Source organism: Leuresthes tenuis, unplaced genomic scaffold, assembly GCF_036924035.1.
Source record: "Leuresthes tenuis unplaced genomic scaffold, fLeuTen1.0.hap1 SCAF_21, whole genome shotgun sequence".
In the NCBI taxonomy this organism is placed as follows: Eukaryota; Metazoa; Chordata; class Actinopteri; order Atheriniformes; family Atherinopsidae; genus Leuresthes; species Leuresthes tenuis.
The window spans coordinates 33,074,963-33,082,950 of record NW_027325375.1 but is presented as its reverse complement, the minus strand read 5'-3'; positions in this window follow the sequence as shown (position 1 = coordinate 33,082,950).

Sequence of the window (7,988 nt, the reverse complement as noted above, 5' to 3'; positions counted from 1 at the left end):
GATGTGTAAGCATGGCAATAGGGAAGTTGGTAACCTATTGGAGCAGCTAACTGAGCTGTCCAAAACCCAAGTAATGCCTGAAATAAGAGCGCAAATGTTGGTAAGTTGAAGAAGAGATGTCTACGATACAGAGCAGGAATAAAATGGAAGAAAAGAAGGAGGAAATTTAGATCATTGTCATGTAGATACAGGGAAAAACAAAACATTTCTCCTCCGTATTTAACCCATCCAGGTTGATACCTGTTGAACACACACTCATGGAGACAGATGCCATACACTGAAGCAGTGGGCAGCCATTTACAGTGTCCGGGGAGCATGGATGTATGGTGTCTTGCTCAAGAACACCTCGGCTGTGGCAAGGAGGTGGACTGCCACCCCTCCAGCTGTCAGTTCACCAATCTTTGGGCAGTGAGAATGAGAGTAAAACAGCCAACCCTCTGGTTATTGGGCGACCCACTCTAACCACTGAGCCACAACCACCTGTGAAGAAATTTAAACAGTTTCTTCCCCTGATCATCAGGGGAAATGTGAGATCACTGATAGATAAAAAATGGACGGGCTTGGAACGCCTAATTAGGACACAGCAGGAATATCAGTAATACACCTGGCTGCAGGAACAACTCTAACAGCTCTTGAAGACTATCCGGGCAGACAGAGACTGCAGACAGAGCACCAACAGTAAAGGAGGACGATCACAGAGCTGGTCAACAGCAGATGGTGGAATCCTGGAGCGTCTCTGCACCCCAGATGTTGCCCTGTTGGCTGTGAGTTTCTGTTCATGTTGTCTACTGAAAGAGTTCACCTGAGTTACCTGCTGACGCTGTGTGTGACATCATCATCTAAGTTGTTGCTAAGCTACAAAAACAACACCCAAACCCACTGATGGAGACCTCTGAAGGTTTCTACCACACTTTCCTCTTGGCTACACTTCAAGTTTCCACATATTTGTCAGCTGATTTATATTATTATATTGTTATATTATTTTGATATAGTTAATCTTCAGATATTAATAAAGTTTTATTGAATTGAAATGAATAAACCAAGTTCAGGTCACAGAGGCAACAGGGAAACCCAGACATTCTTCTCTCCAGAGACACTCCCCAGCTCCTCCTGGGAGATCCCGAGAGTTCCCAGGCCAGATGGGAAATATAATCCCTCCTGTGACTTCTGGTTCTGCCCTGGGGTGGGGCCTCCTCCCAGTTGGACATGCCCGAAAAACCTCCAAAGGGAGGTGACAAGAAGGCATCCTAACCAGATGAACCACCTCAGCTGAGTCCTTTCTATGTGGAGGAGCAGCGGCTCTACTCCAAGCTCCCTCTGGATGGTGGAGCTCCTCCCCCCGGATGGTGGAGCTCCTCCCCCTATCTGTAAGGCTGAGCCCAGCCCCCCTCGGAAGGAAACTAATTTCAGCCGCTTGTATCCACGACCTCCTTCTTTGGGTCAGAACCCAGATCTGTGAGCACAGGTGAGGGTTGGAACAAAGATGGAGCAGGAACCTGAAAGCTTCTCCTTCTGACTCGGCTCCCTCTTCACCGCAACGGATCAGAGTTGCACCCTCATTACTCCAAAAGTTGTCCAGATGTTGTCCATATATTTTTTTCTTTATGTTTCTGTTTCTGTATTTATCAGACGCTTTTATCCAAAGAGACTTACAAATGAAGATATAACAGCTTTATAAAAAGCTAACAATAAGCTCCATAGAAGGAACCCAGGAGTCCGACTCTGTCAGAGGGGACAGAGTAGAGATAGGGTGCAGGCATAGAAGGAAGAGCAGAAAGATAAAGAGATAGAGGGGGGAGGGAAGTACAAGGTAAGTGCTGGGATAGGAGATGCTCTCTGAAGAGCTGGGTTTTCAGGAGCTTCTTGAAGATAGACAGGGACGCCCCTGTTCTGGTAGCGCTCGGTAGGTCATTCCACCATCGTGGGACGACACATGAACAGAGTTTGGATTGTCTTAGGCGTGGTGTAGGAGCTGCTAGACGACAATCCTGGGACCAACGGAGGGACCCAGTTGGGACAGAAGCCTTTGCAAGAGCATTCAAGTAGATGGAGCCGTTCCATTAAGCTCTTTGTAGCTAACATCAGGGACTTGGATCTGATGCTAAGGGCAGCCAGAGGAGCTCAATGAACAGAGGGGGGGCGTGATTTTTCTTATGTTTAGTAATGCAAAGCAGCACGAACGAGCAACCGAGGTAACGTGATCTTTGAAGGTTAGTTGGTCATCAATCATGACACCCAAGTTTCTAGCAACCTTTGATGGAGCCAGAGATTCAGTTTGGATGCAGATGCTGTGGTGTATGGTTGGTTTGGCTGGGAAGACCAGCAGTTCAGTTTTTGGGAGGTTAAGTTAGAGGTGATGGGCTTTCATCCATGTTGATATGTTAGAGAGACAGTCTGAGATTCAGCTGAGACCGTGTGGTCATCAGGTGGGAATGACAGATAGAGCTGGGTATCATCAGCATAACATTGGTGTGAGAAGCCATGTGATCGGATGATCTGGCCCAGTGAGTTGGTGTATATGGCAAAGAGAAGAGGTCCCAGTACTGAACCTTGGGGGACCCCTGTGGCGAGGTGGTGCGCTGCAGAAGTGTGACCAAGCCAGGATACTTTGAATGAACAACCAGTGAGGTACGATTCAAACCAGGAGTGTGCTCTCCCTGTGATGCCCATGCTGGAGACTATGGACAAAAGGATGCTGTGGTTGACTGTCAAATGCAGCTGATAAGTTGAGCAGGATAAGTACAGAAGACTTAGCTGTCGCTCTGGCTTCTTTTAAGGCTTCTGTCACAGCTAACAGAGCCGTTTCGGTGGAGTGTCCACTTTTAAACCCAGATTGGTTTGGGTCAAGGAGGTTGTTATGTGAGAGGAAATCGGTGACCTGCTTAAACGTTCTTAAAACGTTCATGTGAGAATTTAAGGTTTTCAGCTTAAAATCAGTTCAACAGTTGCACAAATACCTCTACAACCACGTTAAAGAAACAACTGTAAGATTCCTCCAACTTTTTATGGTGATAATAATGTCTAATAATAATTGACAAATAAAAACACCAGTTACTCCTCTGATGTTTATGTATTAGGGAAGAAAAGATAAATTGGTTAACCAAATATTCTTCACCACAGACCGACTTCTTCTTTCTTAATAAGGATGGGACTGTCTCTGAAAATTACCCAGTAAGCAGCAGCAGTTTCCTGATGGCTCTTTTCATTACCCTAATTCAACCATGAATGTCTCAGCTTCAACTTGGACCTTTTAAGTCCAAACAGTTGAGTCCTTATAACTTTGGTTAGAAATCCCACAGACAGCTATAGATATCTGTAAGTTATGAAGAAAAAACCTAAAACACTAGCTGGTAGTTTAATCAGGATCTGGAGGTGTAAAAATAAAAAAAAAAAATGGTTTCAACATCTGCTTTTCAGAGCACACAACTTCATGATCTCTCACCCCAAGGATACTTCCTTAAACTTGTTTTTACTGGTATATGAAGGGTGGTCCACATGAGATGTGACTTAAACACAATTTATATTTCATATGAAATGTTATGAACCCAAATAGGCCTATTTGTGTGCTTTGAACAGGAAGAAAAAAAACTGACCGACTTACTGACAGAGAACCCACAAAGAAGACAACTTTGAACAACAATTACAGCAACATCAACAATCTGGGTAATGTCTGAGATGACCAGAAAGCTATATATACTGGGAGGGTTGATGAACAGGGTGACAACAGGTGAGCGATTACCAGGAAGAATGAGACCAGGAGACGAGAACAAGGCACCTGAGGACAACTAGGGGTAATGACAAGAAAGAAGAATCCATCTAGATCTAACACTAATGACTGAAAACTAACAGGATACAAGGAATAAAGCTAAAAGAATATATCAAACAGGAACACAGAACAGAGACTAAACCAAGGAACAATGAAATAACAAATCAGAGCAGAGACCAAGAAACCAGAAAATAGAAAACCAACACACAGGAACCAAAGGACAGGAATAAATACACAGGAAACACAAGACGGGAGTCAGCACACAGGAACCAAGAAACAGAAACCAACACATAGGAATCAAAAGACAGAAAACAACACACCAACAGACAGAGAAAAAACACACAGGAATCAATGTATAAGGTTACAGCTGCCTCTGTTACACATTGCTCCTTACAAGCACCAGTGCAGGGAAAAGTGTATTCATGGTTATACACCAGGTCTGTCTCCACCCCTCCATTAGTTTGAGTCCGCCCCTCTGTTTCCTGTTGGGCAGAAAAAAAGAAGTATTGAAATGTGCTGATTGTTAATAAATGCTGCTTCTGTCTGTTTCTTCTGCTCAAACGATGATTCACTTAACAGAAAAAGTTCTTCCTCATTTCTTCACTAACAGTTAAAAACTTCAGCTGCAATTTGATATGATACATACAATGTATTATATATACTGATTAACATAATCTGTTATAATCTAATATGCAATATATCTGATAATACCGACTGGCTGTTGGAGTATTTTTTAGGTATTTCTGTGAGTGTGCTGCTTTTTGTTTTTCTTGACTGTCAGTAGTACAATGTTGTACCACAGGGAGCCTCCCCAAGGGATTAATGGCAAGGCAAGATTATTTGTAGAGCACAATTTGTGCACGAGGCAATTCAAAGTGCATCAATAAAGTTCTATCTATCCATTCAATTCAAATTTATCTACATAGAGCCAAATTACAACAAATGTCATTTTAAAACACTTCAAAGATACAATCCAATTCAAACCAATTAGAATCCAATTAATTGTAATATAATCATAATCCAATCAAATCCAATTATTAAATTAAAAACTTATCCAATTAATACAGAGCCAATAAAAAATAAGTAGCCTCGCTAAGGAAACCAAAGGATTGCTTTGAAGCTTCTCTTTGTTCCATTCCCCCGTCCTGAGCTGCACGAGGCGACTGTGGAGAGAAAAAACTCCTTTTAACAGGAAGAAACCTCCATCAGAACCAGAACCAGGAAGGGTCCATCTGCCTGGACCAGCTGGGGCTGAGAGGACAGGAAAGAGGGGACAACAAGCAGCGTAACACCAGGCCAGAGACACCTGCTGAGAGAGAGAAACACAAGTTAATGACAGCAATGATGTCATCTGTACATGGAGGGAGGAGAGGTGCATCATGGGAGCTCCCCCAGCAGGCTGGGCCTATAGCAGCAGAACTATGGGATGTTTCAGGCTCACCTGAGCCATCCCTAACTATAAGCTTTATCAGAAAGGAACGTTTTAAGCCTGATCTTAGGTAGCCAAACTGCTTCCTGAAGCCAAACTGGCAGCTGGTTCCACAGAGAGGGGCCTGATAACTGAAGGCTCTGCCTCCCATTCTGCTTTTAGGGGCCTGATAACTGAAGGCTCTGCCTCCCATTCTACTTTTAGGGGCCTGATAACTGAAGGCTCTGCCTCCCATTCTGCTTTTAGGGGCCTGATAACTGAAGGCTCTGCCTCCCATTCTGCTTTTAGGGGCCTGATAACTGAAGGCTCTGCCTCCCATTCTGCTTTTAGGGGCCTGATAACTGAAGGCTCTGCCTCCCATTCTGCTTTTAGGGGCCTGATAACTGAAGGCTCTGCCTCCCATTCTGCTTTTAGGGGCCTGATAACTGAAGGCTCTGCCTCCCATTCTGCTTTTAGGGGCCTGATAACTGAAGGCTCTGCCTCCCATTCTGCTTTTAGGGGCCTGATAACTGAAGGCTCTGCCTCCCATTCTGCTTTTAGGGGCCTGATAACTGAAGGCTCTGCCTCCCATTCTGCTTTTAGGGGCCTGATAACTGAAGGCTCTGCCTCCCATTCTACTTTTAGGGGCCTGATAACTGAAGGCTCTGCCTCCCATTCTGCTTTTAGGGGCCTGATAACTGAAGGCTCTGCCTCCCATTCTGCTTTTAGGGGCCTGATAACTGAAGGCTCTGCCTCCCATTCTACTTTTAGGGCCCTGATAACTGAAGGCTCTGCCTCCCATTCTACTTTTAGGGGCCTGATAACTGAAGGCTCTGCCTCCCATTCTGCTTTTAGGGGCCTGATAACTGAAGGCTCTGCCTCCCATTCTACTTTTAGGGGCCTGATAACTGAAGGCTCTGCCTCCCATTCTGCTTTTAGGGGCCTGATAACTGAAGGCTCTGCCTCCCATTCTGCTTTTAGGGGCCTGATAACTGAAGGCTCTGCCTCCCATTCTGCTTTTAGGGGCCTGATAACTGAAGGCTCTGCCTCCCATTCTACTTTTAGGGGCCTGATAACTGAAGGCTCTGCCTCCCATTCTGCTTTTAGGGGCCTGATAACTGAAGGCTCTGCCTCCCATTCTGCTTTTAGGGGCCTGATAACTGAAGGCTCTGCCTCCCATTCTGCTTTTAGGGGCCTGATAACTGAAGGCTCTGCCTCCCATTCTGCTTTTAGGGGCCTGATAACTGAAGGCTCTGCCTCCCATTCTGCTTTTAGGGGCCTGATAACTGAAGGCTCTGCCTCCCATTCTGCTTTTAGGGGCCTGATAACTGAAGGCTCTGCCTCCCATTCTGCTTTTAGAAACTCTGGGAACCACAAGGAAACCTGCAGCCTGAGAGCAAAGTGCTCTGTTGGGGAAATATCCAACTGTGAGATCTTTAAGATATGATGGAGCTCGGTCATCAATCCTGAAGTAACAAATGCATGAACTAGTTTCTCTGCATCACCCTGAGACAGGATGTTTCCGATTTTAACAATATTACGAAGGTGAAAGAAGGCAGAAACCAGTTGTATATGTGAGTCAAAGGGCAGATCCTGGTCAAAAAATAACTCCAAGTTTTCTCACTGTAGTTCTAGAAACCAAGAAAATACCATCTAGAGTAACTATATAACTGAAGCGCACAGGTCCAAAGATAACGACCTCAGTTTGTCTGAATTTAGAAGCAGAAAGTTCTGAGTCATCCAGGTCTTTATGTCTTTAAGACAGGCTTGTAGTCTGACCAACTGATTGGTTTCATAGATAAGTTCAGCTGAGTATCATCAGCACAACAATGGAAATGTATGCCATGCTGTCTGATAAGATGGATCCATCATCATCCATTCATCAACCATCCATCCTTCCATCCATCCATTTATCAATCATCCATCTTCATCGATCATACCTCCACCCTTATATCATGCATCCATCAACCATCCATAAATCCATCCATTCATCATGCATTCATCCTTCAATTTGCCCATTCTTCCATCATGTATCCTTTCATGATCCATCCATCGATCCATCCATTCATCATGCATCCATCCATCTATCTATCCAGCCATCCTTCCATTTGTCTGTCCTTCTATCATGCATCCATCCATAAGTATATCCATCCAGCCTTCCACCATTCATCCATTCATTATCCATCCTTCCATTCATTCATATATACATCCATCCATCATGCATCGATCAATCCACCCAATCATTCATCTATCCATCTGTCCATCTATCCATCATGCATCCATCTAGGAAACTGAATGAATTGGACTAATTTTTTAATCAATTGGATTTGATTGGATTAGGATTACAATTAATTGAATTCCATTTGGCTTCAATTGGACTGTATTATTTAAGTGTCTTGAGATGACATTTGTTGTAATTTGGCACTATATAAATAAAACTGAACTGATTCGAATTGAATTGAATTGAATTGAATTAGACCATCAGGTGCTGCCACAGTTTTTGGTTTGTTTCTTTGATCTGTTCTGTCTCGGCCTATTCTTCAGCCCCTCACCTGTTTCCACCTGCACCCGGACACAGACTTGGACTCGGACCTGAACCCACGAAGCCAGTCAAGCCGGCCATTACAGGTGATAAAGAATGAAGCTGAGAGGCAGCACCACAAACCAACAGTCAGAGTCCAGCTGTGACCTCAGGCAGACCTGTGACACAGTCACATGATCAGGCGACCTGACGGAGTAGGATCAGGAGGAGGAGCTGCTGTGGTGCTTCAGGGAGGAAGTTTCTCCTTCAGTCAGACTCAGTTTGACTTCAGT